At 38.2% G+C, this 18,122-nt stretch overlaps 1 long non-coding RNA gene across 1 annotated transcript in view; it reads left to right on the plus strand.

Moving 5' to 3' along the window:
• Positions 1-3,747, plus strand: part of LOC130541707 (uncharacterized) — a 119,968-nt gene extending 116,221 nt beyond the window's left edge. The window contains exon 6 of the long non-coding RNA XR_008955800.2: positions 2,073-3,747. This is a non-coding gene — a long non-coding RNA (uncharacterized LOC130541707). The remainder of the gene's footprint in view (positions 1-2,072) is intronic.
• Positions 3,748-18,122: the final 14,375 nt, after the last annotated feature.

Below are 18,122 nucleotides of genomic sequence, written 5' to 3' on the forward strand. Positions count from 1 at the left end.
ACTATTGACTGGACAATATGTCATCAGTTGCAGACACGAAATGGGTTCTTTAAAAAAATACTAGTTTTCAATTTTGTATAGAGACAAGGTCTTGTCATGTTGCACAGGCTGGTCTCAAACTCCTAGACTCAAGCAATCCTCCTGCCTTGGCCTCCCAAAGTGCTGGGATTATAGGCCTGAGCCACTGCTCCAGCATGGAATGTTTTTTTTAAAATCAGTTGAAGCAATTTTATATGATTTAGGCAGCTGTTTTTAAAAGCCACACAAAACTTTTATTTTTTTCTGACCTTGAAAGAGCATGAATATATACAAAAATATAACTAGGACATTTTATGGTTGAATTAAATTAATCTGTATACAGCCAAAAGTAAATTTAACTTTTAAATCTTTAATAATTCCTCAGTGAGTAGCATGGGGAAAAGTCATTTAAGAGAAGTTATTTGATCCCACGTTATATTTTCTTACATTGATTTAGTATAAGAAGTTTAGCCAGACAAGGATTCCAATGTAAAGAAAGTTTGCAGGAGGACAGTTCTCCTGGATGTTTATATTATTTAAATGTTAATTTCTCTCCCAATGCATGATTTGGCTGCTGACATCATTCAACTATGTCAACATGTGCAGATTTTTTTTAGGAGGTTTTTGGAGGGGTTTTCTATAGGTCTTTATGCTTTTTCAGTACGAAACTCTAAGCATGCCATAAATTCAGGTTGCTGTGTCTTAGCACAGAGGGAGAACACCAGCATGGGTACTTAGAAGCATTTAAAAATATATCCCTTTCCCCTCTGTCTTTGTCGCATATCTTCTCTTTAGCACCATCCCTTAGAAATCAAGTTTTTAAAATAAAACTATCCAGACAGTGTGGAAAAAAAGAGAAAGCAGGTTAAAAAAATACAAGGCCAAAGTATGATGAGAAAAAGAAGCAGGTTATTTGAGAAAATTATTGAGAGGAGTGATGGGAAAGGAAGAGGCAGAAACACAAAGAATTTTGTGGGAGTTAGGAGTCAAGGTCTGAATACTGAAATTACTTTGGAGAAAATGGATAGAAGACTGGGTCAAATAAATATAGAAATTAAATTTTTTTTGAAGAGAGGTTTACTTCCAATTTTTTTTTGAAGAAAAGATCACTTGGTATCTTTCAGACTTGATGAAATTTCCAAGCTAACATCTTTATGAAAACCACAAGACAGGGATAAGAGAGAGGCTATGTGGCAATTTGTTTTTGTTTCAACTGCTTCTATGAAACGTGGGATGAGAAAAACTCTTCTGTTTGGATGCCGGGATACTAGTAATATGTATTATCTTAACTCTTATAGCAGTAATTTCAAAGAAGATGAAGCCAAGGGATTAAGAAAAAAAAAAAAATGAGACATACAATAGATACTTGGCAGAATGATTTTAAACTTGCAAAAATAGTAATGTCATCTTATTTTTCCGTTGCTGGTTAATTTTGTCTGTGAAGCTTATGAAAGACAAACTGTCCACAGGAAATTCAATCCCTGTTGGACAGTTCTGGTTTTGCAGGGAGACAGTAAAAAATTGAAGCAAAAGCAGAACAAAAAGAATAACCAAATCTAAAATGTCATTAACCTTCCTCTTGGGTCTCATGAAGGAATTTTTCCTCCTTTTCTCAGCTTCTTATTAAAGGTCTGGGAGGTTGCAAAAGTTCCACCTTATGATGGTTCTTGCAGTTTGTAATTTCTTTGTTGACAGTGAAATTTTATCTTATTTCTTATTTACAGAATAAAAGAAATATTTGTCATGAGTTGGACTTGTCTTTATTTGCAGAGATTTTCTCCTAACCACATATTAGTCAAGACTCTGGCTGTAAATAAGAGAAACCAGTCTGAGCTACCTTAGGCAAAAAAGGAGAATTTATTGTATATAAATGCAGAGGTGACTCACATAACTCAAGAACAGAAATGCAAGTGGATCGCAATAGATGATGATAGCTAGGAGCAGGAAAGGGATCAGGAATCTCTGTTTATTGTCTCTAGTTTCCTCCATGTATCCTTTTATCTTCTTTCCATTTAAACATTCACCTTCTATCTGTATGCCCATGTTCATTGCAGCATTGATCACAGTAGCCAAGAAATGAAGCAATCCAGTATCCATCGATAAATGGATGGATAAAGAAAATGTGGTACATACATACAACGGAATATTATTCAGCCTTAACAATGAAGGACATCCTGACACATGCTACAACATGAATGGACTTTGAAGACATTATGTTAAAAGCAATAAGCAAATCACAATAGACAAATACTATATGACATATGATTCCACTTATATCAGGTACTTAGAGTAGTCACATTCATAAAGACAGAAAGTAGAATGGTGGTTTCTCAGGGGAGGGGAAAGAGAGACTAGGGAGCTGTTGTTTAATTTGTGAAATCAAAACAATTTTGAAGATTGCTTGCATAACATTGTGAATATATGAACACTACTGAACTATGTGCTTTAAAATGGTTGTTAGTAATGAACTATATGCTTAAAAATGGTTAAGATAGTAAATTCTGTTATTTTACTGATTTTTTTTCTCTTTCAAGTTTTATTTTAGAATCAAGGGGAACATACAGAGGTTTGTTACAAAAGTATATTGTTTGATGCTGAGGTTTGAGGTATGATTGAACCTGTCACCCCATTAGTCAGCATAGTACTGAATAGGTAGTTCTTCAGCCTTCACCACAGTTTTTTTAAAAGTACACAAACAATTGTAGGTATTTAATTTGTTACTGTGCACATGAATATACTAAACAGGAAAAGGTCACTAAGTTGTGGATATACACATTGTTTACAGTTCAATGAGAATTGGCCTCTGTTGGCTAGCAATAAATGTCAAACTGTTCAACATTGATTAATCATGAAGGAATATTGCTTAACAAAGAATAAAATATCTTTCTGAGGTTACAAGCAACAACTAGCTTTTTCTGACTTACTGGTTGACATGATGCAAAATGCCTTCCCAGCCTCAGCATCTGACTTATATGATATTCTAGTCACTTACAAAGATGACAACTGTATTAGTCCACTTTCATGCTGCTGATAAAGACATACCTAAGACCGGCCAACTTACAAAAGAAAGAGGTTTATTGGACTTACAGTTCCATGTGGCTGGAGAAGCCACTCAATGGCAGAAGGACAAGATTTCAGGCACATCTCACATGGTGGAAGACGAGAGAAGAGAGCTTGTGTAGGGAAACTCCTGTTTTTAAAACCATCAAATCTCTTGAGACTTATTCACTATCATGAGAGCAGCATGGAAAAGACCTGCTCCCATGATTCAATTACCTCCCACTGGGTCCCTCTCACAACACGTGGAAATTCAAGATGATATTTGAGTGGGGACACAGCCAAACCATATCAACAACAGTCTTCCAAATACTAGGTAAAGAAAATCTGACCCAGTTTGTTAAGGTGTGTTTACTCCTTTATCTTACCTTATTGGAGGTAAGATAAAAGATAGGTAAGATCTTACCTTAAGATCAGGAAGGGTGGTTCATATAATACCAGTATGGCTTCCAATTGGTATACCCTTGTGGATCTGAGGGAAGAAATAAGAATGTCTGCCCCATAAGAAGCTAGGAGGCAGATTTTGGAGTCCCTGAGTCCCTGAATCCCTGACTTGGTTACAACAGTCAGAGAGAACTGTGGGAATCCCTGAGATGGCAGCCTCATCTTAAAGATTACTAGAGATAACAAGGGGGAGAAGCCTTGGTGAGCATCCTGGACCATTTTGGTTCCAAAGAAAGAAAAAGGACCTAATGAACAAAAGGAATGATGAAAGCAGAAAGCTGAAAACCTGGTCTAGTTCTCACTAGATGTAAATGAAAGCAGAGGCCAGCGATGAGAATTCCAACATCAGACACATGTGGGGAGGTCAGAACTGAAAAGAAATTCTAGAACCAAAGAGCAAGAAGTTGAAGAGTTTGAGATAAATTGTGTCAATAAACTCAGATCAAATTCTGTCTGTTTAAAATAGCACCATGAATCACCCTAGCACATTTAAAGGGTATTGGCTCAAATCACTGCTTCTATTTGTTAGCTGCCAATTTGGCCAAAAACAATTTGCCTAAAACCAAACTAGTAAAAAATGATAAAACATGACTATTCTTCTATAATTGGTTATTCATGTATTATTAATGTGGAAATAATGTGGAAGGTGTTGAGAATTGTAAAGGTTTGTTTTTTCCTTTTTCAGGATTTAGAAGATTTTTCTCCAGTTTTTTAAACTTCTGTTTTCAATTTATGATGCATTTTCATCCCATTATGTTTGCTTTTCTGATTTAGCAATACTTTTATGATTTTGTACCAAATTGCTCAAACCGACCTAGTCTAAATCTGTTTTAATTAGTCATTTGCTCTTTTGTAACAATTGTGCGTTCCAAGGAATCTGCAGAATTAAAGACGTGATGTGACAAAAGATGATTCTGAAGAATAAAGTTACTGGATATCGTTGAAGTTGTGTTAATCACCACATTGACTTAGAACATTCTGCATTTTTCATTTCAGTCATGAAGGCTTTCAACTATAAAGTTAATGTAGTGATTAACTGGATCAGAAAAGCTAGCATATATTTCTTTTCCTAGCTTTCTTCCGTGAAGTTACTAGGGGCCCAGAGCCAATTGCTATCAAGAGTTTTACCCATGAAACATTTATTCATTGTTAGGTCAACAAATTTTAGCCTAAGCTTATAGCAGTCTGAGAAGCCACACTGAGACTTTACATGTTTTTCATTACAGCTTCAATCTGACAGCAACCTTGAGTAGTAAAAATGCTGCTCTGTAAAAAAGAAATGTGCAACCAAAATGGAATACAAAATAGGATTAAGTAAATGAAGTTAACATCACTGGCTGAAAATGAATCTAAACATTTTAAAAAGTGAAATTATGTAGTAAGAAGTATAACATAAAAAATATGGATAAAAGTTCTAAGAATTATAACAAATTTCAAAATTATAAATAATGTTAACTGGCAGTTGGAAACATTGATTTTTAGAATAATTAACTTTAAGACAAATGAGCAGAGCAGACATAATTGACTATATGAATTAGAAACGAAAAAGAAAAGGAACCTTTGTTCCCCTGAAAATTGTGGGGAATAAAATGACAAAAAAGCTTAATTACTCATGAAAGCTAACAAAACTTCTTCAAGTGCATCAAAATTACTAAAATGAAAAATCTGTATTAGATGATTTTTTTGACCAATTTATTCTTTCCAACACTTAGACTTTGAGAAAATTGTTTTAGGTCAACTTGTTTTTGACAATTCACTTTAAGTTCCTGGTTATTCTCAGCAGCCCAGTTCCATCTGGCATTCTTTTTCGTTAAAAGCAATTTTTTGTCAATGCAGTAAGAAGACTCACCCTTTCCCATTAGCTGTTGGAATAAAATTGGGGAGAATATTCTTCTCAGGATTCATTAGTGGTTAGCAGTTAGGAGACACGTAAGATCATGAAGTCCAAACCTTGCTTTACAGTGAGGAAGCAGAAGCCTGCGCATATCAGGTATCTTGCCAGAAGTCATAGCAATGCACTGATACAAATAAAGCTAGAGGTTAGAACTCTTGCCTCTCCTACAGTTTTAAATACTGGAAAGCAATGATGTGTTGTAACAATGGGTGCACTCTTTGGCTCAAATTTTAAGATATGACTTAAAAAATCATGATAATAACATTGTTCCCCATGCTAAGAAGGTGACAAATTGTTGTCCTGTCTGGGTCTATTAAGATATCAGGATAATAAAAACAAACAAACTCTTAAATAACACTGCACATCTGTCAGACACTATGCTAAGGGCTTTGCATACAATAACACGTTTAATCCTCAAAATAACACTAGGTAGTAGGTACTATTATTATGTCCATTGTGATAAATTGAATGCAAAATACCCTTTCACCCAGATAGTCCTATAACTGCCCATTTAATATAACATTGTAGGCTCTTCTGTCAAGCAGTAAAGTCTGTTTTCCTAAACTCTGAATTTGAGTTGATCTGATTTGCATTGGCCAATAGAATGCAGTGGAAGTGATGTTGTACCAGTTCTGAGATCATGCCACAACTTGCATATTTCTGCTGTCTCTCTCTCAGATGGCTCCTGCCATAAGCCTGAGCTAACCTCCTGGTAGTTGAGAGACCACATAAAGGAGATCTGTCGCAGTCAAACTATCTAGAGTAGCTTCCATCCAGTTAACCTCAAAATATGTAAGAGAACCAAGCCAAGAGCAGCAGGTGATATAATTTATGCTTGTGAAGCCATATGGCATAGTGGTTTCAGAGCATGGATGCTGTACTCAGACTGTAGACCCACGAATAAGCCCAACTGAGACCAGAAGAATCCCTGAGTTGAGACCATAAAAAATATCTAAAGAAACCAGGTAACTGTGAACAAGAATAAATGCTCTTTGTTTTAGGGCAACAAGTTTTGGGTTGGTTATATTACGTAGCAACAGATAGCAGGTTGTCAGCTATTCTTCTTTTAGAAATTTACAAAGTATAAAATAACTAACCCATGGTTCCGAAGCTAACAAGTAGCAGATCTGGGATTTGAACCTAGCAGCCTGACTGCAGTCTCCATGCTTTACAACCTGCTATCATCCATCCCATTAGACTTGAATTGTTAACAGTAACAAACTGGAATAAGGAATTCCCATGTCTTTCCACTTGCAAATTTAAGTCTGATATCTATCTTTTCCTTATAAGGTTACATCACTCCCATTTCACTTCACTGAATGCCTTTTTCAATTATGATTCAAATTCTGCTTCCATTTATGCTGCTATTGGCTACAATGATAAACATCTTACCCATTCTAATTCATTCTGAACCCAGGGGAGATTCCAGTGAACATAGATGACAAATCTGCTATTGACCAGTTCATAATCACATTTTCTAATGGCTCTGCCTGCTTAGAAAATCTGCCACTACATGGCAAGTGTAGCATAAAAGGATGGTTACTCCATGTTTGGACCCTAACTTCCTAAACCATGTACCTCTTCACTATCTCATCATTTGTTTCTGTTTCTCTAAACCTCTCAGCCTTTTTGCTTATCTTAACATTGCTTCCTCACTTCACCACTAAGATCCACGTACTTCCTCTTGGGTCAAATTCGTTTCACTGCAAGTGACTAAAATCCACTAGGTTGGCTTAAGCAGAAAAGGGTAATTCCTCTCAGAGTATTTCACAGAGCCCGGGGCAGAGATGCAGCTGGGCCTCCAAAAGGGACAGAGTCTGCTTCTTTCCAGGCTATATTTTTTTTCTCTACAGACCAGCTTTGATTGGATTGAATGATTGGAGCATATTGCAGAACACATGGAGCTGAAATTTCCCAGTTTCCTAATAAAAACCCACCACTTCATCTGAGACTGAATTTCTTTTCCTTACTCTGTTTGGTTTAGGGACCAATCATCCCTGAAAAAAAAAAACAATTAGGGTCAAAGAATGAAATAGGGAGAAAGGTCATCAATTGTCTCAACCATGTCATATACCACTTCTGGCCCAATCAACCTTGGTCATAAGGAAAGGATCACAGAATTGCTCTCAGGAGCACACCAATGTTACTATGTGGATTTGGAGGCTCTTCTGGCTATTCTTAGAGAATGTGAGGATGGTTAGGTGAGGCAGCTTGCTAGATATCTACTATCCTGTCTTCCCCAGACACAATCTTAGCTATTCCTGGTTATGGCAGGGAAACCAGAATAATGTGGAGAAAAACAGAACAAAAGAAAAACGGTTTTAGGATTCTGATGGTCTGTGTTTGAATTTCAGTTTGTTCATCTGTGCAACAAGTGACAGCTTGCTTTATATCCTTGGGTCTCAGTTTTATCTATAAAATAAGATTTATCAACCTCTTTAGATAAGGCATACCATACTTATCTTACTCATCTGCTAGGATTCTCTTTTGGTATTCCCTCTTACATTTATGCTCCCTCTCAGGTCTTCTTTGTGAAACAGGAGGAGGCTCTGGACATTGACACAGAGTCAGTATTCCATACTTTAATATGGATGATGTGTAGTTAAATTTTTTTTTTTAATGAATTGAAGTTTCTCTACCCATATTGACAATACTTTGTTTACAGTTTTGTATTTGGTCTTTTAGCCCTTCCTTTGTTAACTATGCCAACATTACTGTGAACCACATTACTCTGTTTTCTCCTGAGATTCCATGTATATATCCTACAATATTTTACTGTCTCAAATGTGTTCCATGCTCTTAGAAGGGAGGGGCACTTTTTCTGAGGTCATTTTTATTCTCTCTGGCACTTGAACTTGGGCTAGCACATAGTAGGCATTCATTAAGCCCCTGTTGAACCACGATTACATTGAACATCAACTGTCGTATGTAAATGGATTGCTGATGGTCCACAAAGAAATCAGTTGTGGTGTGTCAATGAAATAGGATTATCTTTTCATCAGAGCATAATGTTGGTTCTTTGATCTGGAGGAGTCTTTTTTCCTCTGACAAAGACTTAAGCACACTGGGTGCTTTCTTTCAATTAATGCTAATGGCAGGGTTTCCAATGAATACAGCAAATAAGAAGGATAAGAGACAAAGACAACTTCCAAAGCTACTTTTATTAAAAAGTAATCTGCAGCTTATCTTAGCTCTTTCAACATCTAATATCCAATGATGCTATTTGAATATTTTCCCCACCAGCATCCCTAAGGTTCTGAAGCCAGGACATCACTGAGCTTCACTCTCATTTCTGGCTCAGCAAAATGTGCTGCACGCACAACCGACTCGCCTCCTCCTCCTCCTCTATTCCCTCTTCTGTTGCTCTTTGCCACTTCTCCATATTTATGAGAGGGGAAGGATGAGGGGTGGCTGTCATGGCCTTATTATCTGTTTCTACCAAGTATGCCTCTTTCTGCCTTTTACACTCTCTCATTGTTTCTTTTTCTGCCAGCCCAAACCCCATTTTTGTGTGTACCAAGCTAACTCTGCCACACTTTGGGGTTGACGACCTTAAATTGGAAAAGAGAAATACAAACACATGCCAATACCACACGTATAACTGTGACAATCTATCTTTCTGCACCTGAGACCAATATCTAGGCTTGCATTTGCAAAAATATGGTAGTTGCTTATCAGCTGTGTGAATTTGGCCAAGTTTCTTAACCTCTCTCATCATCAGTTTTCTTGCCTATAAAATGGAGATAACAGTAACTACCACATAGGTATAATATTAAGAATAAAAGAAATAATCATATACATCTGTTATAGTTTCTGGCACATTACTAAGCGCTCAAAATTTTTAGTTATGTCATTGTTATTATTATTAATTGTATTATTAGTCGTTAGCATAATGCTATTCCAAGAACGATCATTGAGTTTAATATAAATGAAAAATCCTGTGCAAAACCCTGTAGAAGATACTAAGATCCAATGAGATGGTTCCAAGTTTAAAGGAGATTGTAACCTGGTAGGGATGAGATATATATATAAAAACTAATCATACTATTAGGCAGAAGATAGTAAATGCTAGAAATAAGTTAAAATTCAAAATTAATGGTACTGAGCAATTAATCACAAGCAGTTAAATCTGGTAAGGCTTTATTGAGGAGGTATTATTTTAGGTAAACTTTGAAGAATAACATGGGATGAAGTAGATGAAGAGGGAGAAAAATCATTGCAGTTTGAGCAAACAGAAGGGAGTATAAAATGCACAGCCTATGCAAGAAATGTTAGGTAATAATTTCCCATTCATAAAATATTTTATTGCACTTTTAGTTACTGATTTATTTTGGTAATAATTCACATGCAAAGAGAAAGGAAAGCGCTTCAAGGAACATTCTGAAACAATGTTTTCAAAAGTATGTTGACTAACAGAGATTCCAGGAAAAATGATTTTGTGGTCATGTATATTTTTATGTTTTAAAACATTTTGCTATTCTTTCAGGTTCTGTTAACAGTTTCCTCAATATTTGCAACCTAACCATGTGTATTAGTCAGGGTTCTCTAAAGGGACAGAACTAATAGGATAGATGAATATATGAAAGGGAATTTATTAGGAGGATTGACTCACACAATATCAAGGTGAAGTCCCACAATAGGCCATCTGCAAGTGGAGGAGTCAGGAAGCCAGTCCCAGTCCCAAAACCTCAAAAGTAGGGAAGCCGATAGTACATCCTTCAGTCTGTGGCCAAAGGCCTGAGAGCCCCTGGCAAATCATTGGTGTAAGTTCAAGAGTCCAAAAGCTGAAGAACTTGAAGTCTGATGTCTGAGGGCAGGAAGCATCCAGTATGGGAGAAAGATGGAGGCCAGAAGACTTAGCCAGTCTAGTCCTTCCACGTTCCTCTGCCTGCTTTTATCCTAGCCACTCTGGCAGCTGATTAGATGGTGCCCACCAAGATTGAAGGTGGACCTGCCTCTCCCAGTCCACAGACTCAAATGTTAATCTCCTTTGGCAGCATCCTCACAGGCACACCCAGGAGCAATACTTTGCATTCTTCAACTCAATCAAGTTGACACTCAATATTAACCATCATACCATGGAACTCGTGCTACGTATTTTAGGGTATTGTTATACCAGAACCTCACTTTTTTCTTTTCAAAATCCTGTGTGACACAAAATATAAGTTATGCTGTAGTAACAAACAGCCTCAAAATCTGGCATACAATAACACAATATTGATTTCCCAATCATGAGTACCATATCAAAACAGATCAGTAATTTTTGTCAAGGTCAAGATGGCCGAATAGGAACAGCTCTGGTCTACAGCACCCAGCATGAGCGACGCAGAAGACGGGTGATTTCTGCATTTCCATCTGAGGTACCGGGTTCATCTCACTAGGGAGTGCCAGACAGTGGGTGCAGGTCAGTGGGTGCGCGCACCGTGCGCGAGCCGAAGCAGGGCGAGGCATTGCCTCACTCGGGAAGCGCAAGGGGTCAGGGAGTTCCCTTTCCTAGTCAAAGAAAGGGGTGACAGACGGCACCTGGAAAATCGGGTCACTCCCACCCGAATACTGCGCTTTTCCGACGGGCTTAAAAAACGGCGCACCATGAGATTATATCCCGCACCTGGCTCGGAGGGTCCTATGCCCACGGAGTCTCGCTGATTGCTAGCACAGCAGTCTGAGATCAAACTGCAAGGCGGCAGCGAGGCTGGGGGAGCGGTGCCCGCCATTGCCCAGGCTTGCTTAGGTAAACAAAGCAGCAGGAAAGCTCCAACTGGGTGGAGCCCACCACAGCTCAAGGAGGCCTGCTTGCCTCTGTAGGCTCCACCTCTGAGGGCAGGGCACAGACAAACAAAAAGACAGCAGTAACCTCTGCAGACTTAAATGTCCCTCCCTGTCTGACAGCTTTGAAGAGAGCAGTGGTTCTCCCAGTATGCAGCTGGAGATCTGAGAAGGGACAGACTGCCTCCTCAAGTAGGTGCCTGACCCCTGACCCCCGAGCAGCCTAACTGGGAGGCACCCCCTCACATGGCAGGGTACTCCAACAGACCTGCAGCTGAGGGTCCTGTCTGTTAGAAGGAAAACTAACAAACAGAAAGGACATCCACACCAAAAACCCATCTGTACCTCACCATCATCAAAGACCAAAAGTAGATAAAACCACAAAGATGGGGAAAAAACAGAACAGAAAAACTGGAAACTCTAAAAAGCAGAGCGCCTCTCCTCCTCCAAAGGAACGCAGTTCCTCACCAGCAATGGAACAAAGCTGGACGGAGAATGACTTTGACGAGCTGAGAGAAGAAGGCTTCAGATGATCAAATTACTCTGAGCTACGGGAGGACATTCAAACCAAAGGCAAAGAAGTTGAAAACTTTGAAAAAAATTTAGAAGAATGTATAACTAGAATAACCAATACAGAGAAGTGCTTAAAGGAGCTGATGGAGCTGAAAACCAAGGCTCAAGAACTATGTGAAGAATGCAGAAGGCTCAGGAGCCAATGCGATCAACTGGAAGAAAGCGTATCAGCGATGGAAGATGAAATGAATGAAATGAAGCCAGAAGGGAAGTTTAGAGAAAAAAGAATAAAAAGAAATGAGCAAAGCCTCCAAGAAATATGGGACTATGTGAAAAGACCAAATCTATGTCTGATTGGTGTACCTGAAAGTGATGGGGAGAATGGAACCAAGTTGGAAAACACTCTACAGGATATTATCCAGGAGAACTTCCCGAATCTAGCAAGGCAGGCCAACGTTCAGATTCAGGAAATACAGAGAACGCCACAAAGATACTCCTCGAGAAGAGCAACTCCAAGACACATAATTGTCAGATTCACCAAAGTTGAAATGAAGGAAAAAATGTTAAGGGCAGGCAGAGAGAAAGGTCAGGTTACCCTCAAAGGGAAGCCCATCAGACTAACAGCAGATTTCTCGGCAGAAACCCTACAAGCCAGAAGAGAGTGTGGGCCAATATTCAACATTCTTAAAGAAAATAATTTTCAACCCAGAATTTCATATCCAGCCAAACTAAGCTTCATAAGTGAAGGAGAAATAAAATACTTTACAGACAAGCAAATGCTGAGAGATTTTGTCACCACCAGGCTTGCCCTAAAAGAGCTCCTGAAGAAAGCGCTAAACATGGAAAGGAACAACTGGTACCAGCCGCTGCAGAATCATGCCAAAATGTAAAGACCATCGAGACTAGGAAGAAACTGCATCAACTAACGAGCAAAATAACCAGCTAACATCATAATGACAGGATCAAATTCACACATAACAATATTAACTTTAAATGTAAATGGACTAAATGCTCCAATTAAAAGACACAGACTGGCAAATTGGATAAAGAGTCAATACCCATCAGTGTGCTGTATTCAGGAAACCCATCTCACGTGCAGAGACACACATAGGCTCAAAATAAAAGGATAGAGGAAAATCTACCAAGCAAATGGAAAACAAAAAAAGGGAGGGGTTGCAATCCTAGTCTCGATAAAACAGACTTTAAACCAACAAAGATCAAAAGAGACAAAGAAGGCCATTACATAATGGTAAAGGGATCAATTCAACAAGAAGAGCTAACTATCCTAAATATATATGCACCCAACACAGGAGCACCCAGATTCATAAAGCAAGTCCTTAGAGACCTACAAAGAGACTTAAACTCCCACACAATACTAATGGGAGACTTTAACACCCCACTGTCAACATTAGACAGATCAACGAGACAGAAGGTTAACAAGGATATCCAGGACTTGAACTCAGCTCTGCACCAAGCGGACCTAATAGACATCTACAGAACTCTCCACCCCAAATCAACAGAATATACATTTTTTTCAGCACCACACCACACCTATTCCAAAATTGACCACATACTTGGAAGTAAAGCTCTCCTCAGCAAATGTAAAAGAACAGAAATTATAAAAAAACTGTGTCTCAGACCACAGTGCAATCAAACTAGAACTCAGGATTAAGAATCTCACTCAAAACCGCTCAACTACATGGAAACTGAACAACCTGCTCCTGAATGACTACTGGGTACATAACGAAATGAAGGCAGAAATAAAGATGTTCTTTGAAACCAACGAGAACAAAGACACAACATACCAAAATCTCTGGGACGCATTCAAAGCAGTGTGTAGAGGGAAATTTATAGCACTAAATGCCCACAAGAGAAAGCAAGAAAGATCCAAAATAGACACCCTAACATCACAATTAAAGGAACTAGAAAAGCAAGAGCAAACACATTCAAAAGCTAGCAGAAGGCAAGAAATAACTAAAATCAGAGCAGAACTGAAGGAAATAGAGACACAAAAAACACTTCAAAAAATTAATGAATCCAGGAGCTGGTTCTTTGAAAGGATCAATAAAATAGATAGACCGCTAGCAAGACTAATAAGAAAAAAAGAGAGAAGAACCAAATAGACGCAATAAAAAATGATAAAGGGGATATCACCACCGATCCCACAGAAATACAAACTACCATCAGAGAATACTACAAACACCTCTACGCAAATAAACTAGAAAATCTAGAAGAAATGGATAAATTCTTTGACACATACACCCTCCCAAGACTAAACCAGGAAGAAGTTGAATCTCTGAATAGACCAATAACAGGATCTGAAATTGTGGCAATAATCAACAGCTTACCAATCAAAAAGAGTCCAGGACCAGACGGATTCACAGCTGAATTCTACCAGAGGTGCAAGGAGGAACTGGTACCATTCCTTCTGAAACTATTCCAATCAATAGAAAAAGAGGGAATCCTCCCTAACTCATTTTATGAGGCCAGCATCATTCTGATACCAAAGCCGGGCAGAGACACAACCAAAAGAGAGAATTTTAGACCAATATCCTTAATGAACATTGATGCAAAAATCCTCAATAAAATACTGGCAAAATGAATCCAGCAGCACATCAAAAAGCTTATCCACCATGATCAAGTGGGCTTCATCCCTGGGATGCAAGGCTGGTTCAATATACGCAAATCAATAAATGTAATCCAGCATATAAACAGAGCCAAAGACAAAAACCACATGATTATCTCAATAGATGCAGAAAAGGCCTTTGACAAAATTCAACAACCCTTCATGCTAAAATCTCTCAATAAATTAGGTATTGATGGGACGTATTTCAAAACAATAAGAGCTGTCTATGACAAACCCACAGCCAATATCATACTGAATGGGCAAAAGCTGGAAGCATTCCCTTTGAAAACTGGCACAAGACAAGGGTGCCCTCTCTCCCCACTCCTATTCAACATAGTATTGGAAGTTCTGGCCAGGGCAATCAGGCAGGAGAAGGAAATAAAGGGTATTCAATTAGGAAAAGAGGAAGTCAAATTGTCCCTGTTTGCAGATGACATGATTGTATATCTAGAAAACCCCATTGTCTCAGCCCAAAATCTTCTTAAGCTGATAAGCAACTTCAGCAAAGTCTCAGGATACAAAATCAATGTACAAAAATCACAAGCATTCTTATACACCAATAACAGACAAACAGAGAGCCAAATCATGAGTGAACTCCCATTCACAATTGCTTCAAAGAGAATAAAATACCTAGGAATCCAACTTACGAGGGAAGTGAAGGATCTCTTCAAGGAGAGCTACAAACCACTGCTCAAGGAAATAAAAGAGGATACAAACAAATGGAAGAACATTCCATGCTCATGGGTAGGAAGAATCAATATCGTGAAAATGGCCATACTGCCCAAGGTAATTTACAGATTCAATGCCATCCCCATGAAGCTACCAATGCCGTTCTTCACAGAATTGGAAAAAACTACTTGAAAGTTCATATGGAACCAAAAAAGAGCCCACATCGCCAAGTCAATCCTAAGCCAAAAGAACAAAGCTGGAGGCATCACACTACCTGACTTCAAACTATACTACAAGGCTACAGTAACCAAAACAGCATGGTACTGGTACCAAAACAGAGATATAGATCAATGGAACAGAACAGAGCCCTCAGAAATAATGCTGCATATCTACAACTATCTGATCTTTGACTAACCTGAGAAAAACAAGCAATGGGGAAAGGATTCCCTATTTAGTAAATGGTGCTGGGAAAATTGGCTAGCCATATGTAGAAAGCTGAAACTGGATCCCTTCCTTACACCTTATACAAAAATCAATTCAAGATGGATTAAAGACTTAAATGTTAGACCTAAAACCATAAAAACCCTAGAAGAAAACCTAGGCATTACCATTCAGGACATAGGCATGGGCAAGGACTTCATGTCTAAAACACCAAAAGCAATGGCAACAAAAGCCAAAATTGACAAATGGGATCTCATTAAACTAAAGAGCTTCTGCACAGCAAAAGAAACTACCATCAGAGTGAACAGGCAACCTACAAAATGGGAGAAAATTTTTGCAACCTACTCATCTGACAAAGGGCTAATATCCAGAATCTACAATGAACTCAAACAAATTTACAAGAAAAAAACAAACAACCCCATCAAAAAGTGGGCAAAGGACATGAACAGACACTTCTCAAAAGAAGACATTTATGCAGCCAAAATACACATGAAAAAATGCTCATCATCACTGGCCATCAGAGGAATGCAAATCAAAACCACAATGAGATACCATCTCACACCAGTTAGAATGGCAATCATTAAAAAGTCAGGAAATAACAGGTGCTGGAGAGGATGTGGAGAAATAGGAATACTTTTACACTGTTGGTGGGACTGTAAACTAGTTCAACCATTGTGGAAGTCAGTGTGGCGATTCCTCAGGGATCTAGAACTAGAAATACCATTTGACCCAGCCATCCCATTACTGGGTATATACCCAAAGGACTATAAATCATGCTGCCAAAACGACACATGCACACGTATATTTATTGCGGCATTATTCACAATAGCAAAGACTTGGAACCAACCCAAATGTCCAACAATGATAGACTGGATTAAGAAAATGTGGCACATATACACCATGGAATACTATGCAGCCATAAAAAATGATGAGTTCATGTCCTTTGTAGGGACATGGATGAAATTGGAAATCATCATTCTCAGTAAACTATCCCAAGAACAAAAAACCAAACACCACATATTCTCACTCATAGGTGGGAATTGAACAATGAGATCAGATGGACACAGGAAGGGGAACATCACACTCTGGGGACTGTTGTGTGGTGGGGGGAGGGGGGAGGGATAGCATTGGGAGATATACCTAATGCTAGATGACAAGTTAGTGGGTGCAGCGCACCAGCATTGCACATATATACATATGTAACTAACCTGCACAATGTGCACATGTACCCTAAAACTTAAAGTATAATAATAAAAGATAAAAACAACTTAAAAAAAAAACAAAAAGCAAAACAGATCAGTAGAGAGGAAACACTGCTCAATATTGTCAGTCAGCAACCCAGACTGATTGAAGATCCATCTAACTTATGCTTCTGCAATGTCCAAGACAGGAAAAGGGAAGTGGTTCTAGTGGTTCCACCAGGAAATGTCACATGTCACTTCATTCACTTTTTTTCCCTAAAGCAAGTCATATGACCATATCTAATTTGAAAGAGTGAGGAGGTAAAACTTACCACCTCATGGAGGAAAGGAAAATTGAATATTTGTAAATAGGGCAAATGACTACCATAATTAGATTATTCAAAAGTAAATGAAACTGCAGAATTTCTGAGTCTTTAATATATTAAAGTAAAATGTGACTCTCCCAGAGGGTGTTACACTAGGCAGACTGCCACTCTTATTTCAATCTGAGACCTTTTTTGTCTTCAATAATTTCATGGCACTAGTGTTTCATGAAATTCATATTAAGAAATTGTATATACACTAAAGGCTATTTTTAATTGACTATGTCTAGAAACAGAAACAGATAATATTGAATTCACAGACTTGAATAGCTGGTAAAATAATATGAACGTTCTTCAGTACAATACATAGATAATCCACATTCTTTGCTACTTTTTGATCAGCTACTATATGCCAAGTTTTGTACCGTATACTTTTGTGTGCATTTTCCCATTTAATTCTCATAAAGAAAAATACCAGGAAGATAATATTACTCCAATTTTATAGTTGAGAAAATTGGGACTTAAAGAGATTAAATAACTTACACAGGACCTCACTAATAAGCAGCAGTGCCTGGGTTTGAATCTTGGGCCACGTGGTACCTGAAGCCATCATGCCCTTTTAGTACAAGGCTGAGTGTAATCAGAACCTGTCTGGGATGACTAGTGTGTCATTCAGGATTCTCCAGAGAAACAGAAGCAATTATATGTATATACATATTGTATGTGTATGTCTGTGTGTGTACAGAGAAAGAGATTTATTCTAAGGAGTTTTTCCACCCAATTATGGGACTGACAAATGTGAAATTTGTAGAGTGGACCCGTGGGCTGGAAATTCAGATAAGAGTTGATGCTTCAATCTTAAATGCAAAATCAGTAGGGCAGGCCAGCAGGATGTAATCTCAGGCAAGACTTCTATATTATAGTATGAGGGAGAATTTCTTCTGGAAATCTCAGTTTTTTGCTCTTAAGGCTTTCAACAACTTGGATGAAGCCTACCTACTTTATGGAGGGTAATATGCTTCACTGAATGTCAACCAGTAGTGAATGTTAATCCCATTTACAAAAATACCTTCAGAACAGCATTAGACTAGTATTCGGCCAAACAGCTGGGCATCATAGCCTAGCTACCTTGGCACATAAAATTAGCCATAACAAATGGAATAAAGTAATTTCTCTACCAAAGAAAAAAA

The sequence above is a fragment of the Pan paniscus genome, chromosome 1, assembly GCF_029289425.2.
Source record: "Pan paniscus chromosome 1, NHGRI_mPanPan1-v2.0_pri, whole genome shotgun sequence".
NCBI lineage: Eukaryota > Metazoa > Chordata > Mammalia > Primates > Hominidae > Pan > Pan paniscus.